Genomic DNA, 331 nt, shown 5'->3' with positions numbered 1-331 from the left:
TGTGGGGCGGCCGTGTCCGTGGCGTTACCCGTCCCTCCTCCTCCACCGGCCCTGACCCCGCCCGCTCGCTGCCTGCCGCCGGTCTTACGCCTGAGACACACAGACAGACGGACAGACGGATGGATGGTCAGGCGGCCTGAGTGCAGCGTCCTCTCCGGGAGGCTGAGGCAGAAGAGTCCCGGCCACGCTCCCTCCACAGGCTCCAGGGAGACCCTCCCGCCTCGGCCCCCTCTGGGGCTCCGGGTGGCCCCGGCCGGTTCCCAGCTCCTGGCTCGGGCTGTGCCTCCTCCTCCCCGTCCTCCGACCCCGCTTCCAGCCCACGGCCCCCCCC

The sequence above is a fragment of the Fukomys damarensis genome, unplaced genomic scaffold (genome assembly GCF_012274545.1).
Source record: "Fukomys damarensis isolate Sample0158 unplaced genomic scaffold, DMR_v1.0_HiC HiC_scaffold_39, whole genome shotgun sequence".
Taxonomy (NCBI): domain Eukaryota; kingdom Metazoa; phylum Chordata; class Mammalia; order Rodentia; family Bathyergidae; genus Fukomys; species Fukomys damarensis.
This window is presented reverse-complemented; position numbering follows the sequence as displayed.